A 1065-nucleotide genomic window follows, 5' to 3' on the forward strand; every position below is an offset into this window, starting at 1 on the left:
GATGGTCTTAGGAACCGAGACAAGGCTCCTCTATAGTCTCCAGGCGAGTCCGCCCACATGCAGATACGCCCACATACAAGTACCCGGTGTGAAGACTGTTACCCAGGCTACACCATGCTTCGAGACAACATTTCATTTATTTGTCGTTAGAAATAAATATTTCACGATCTAGAATGACATATTGTTTTTGTGATTCATCACTATGCTTTAATGATGTTCCATTTGTAACAATGAAAATGCATCCCGCCTATCAGATATTTACATGCCCATTCATCACAGGAGCAAACGTACAGTGATGAAGTAGCAACGAAAATAATGATATGGTTGGGGGTCCCCACCACATGAGGAACTGTCTTAAAGGGTCGCGGCCTGAGGAAAGTTGAGAACCGCTGGTCTAGAGGGTAAGGCTCCTCGGTGGTGGAGCCTGTGGGGATGGTTCCCGAAAACTGAGATGGAAGGAAAACTAGCTTGGGAGAAGGCATGGCACCCCCCAGGGACCCCGGCCAGAAAACTGGGTGCCATCTTAACCTTCATACCTGCCTGAAGAAGGTTCCTCCTTCTAAACCCCTCTGAGCTTTACCTACTTCTCTCAGTCCTCACAATCCTCGTGGGCCTCCGACCACCACCATCTCCCCCTGGACCAGGGCAACGCCTCCTGGGATCGCTCTCCCTGCCAGGGGTGGTGGAACGGGCGCTGCCAGGTTGCTTCTGACTGCAAGTGCAGGAAAAAAGAGGACGCCCCCCACGAGGTGGACTGACCCCGTGGCTGCAGCCTTGGGCTCGGGCACCGGAACCCTCGTGAGAGTGGCACGGGACCAGGCAGCGTTTCCTTCTGTGGAGCAGAGGCCGGGAACTGACTCGATGGCATCTAACAACGTGGTCGACAGAGCGACTCGCTTGCCTGGTCTTGCGCAAATATGTTATGTAAGCTCATTGTTGAAGCACGGCGCCAGTCCATCTCCTTGTTCAATAACCTTCTCTTTCACCACGCAAGACTGCTTTCCCTGGATAACGTGTCCAAATTGTGTGAGGTGCAGTCTTGCCGTCTTTGCTTCGAAGGAGCAT

This window comes from Echinops telfairi, unplaced genomic scaffold (assembly GCF_000313985.2).
Source record: "Echinops telfairi isolate 266 unplaced genomic scaffold, ASM31398v2 ScPeMD7_7404;HRSCAF=8442, whole genome shotgun sequence".
Taxonomy (NCBI): Eukaryota; Metazoa; Chordata; class Mammalia; order Afrosoricida; family Tenrecidae; genus Echinops; species Echinops telfairi.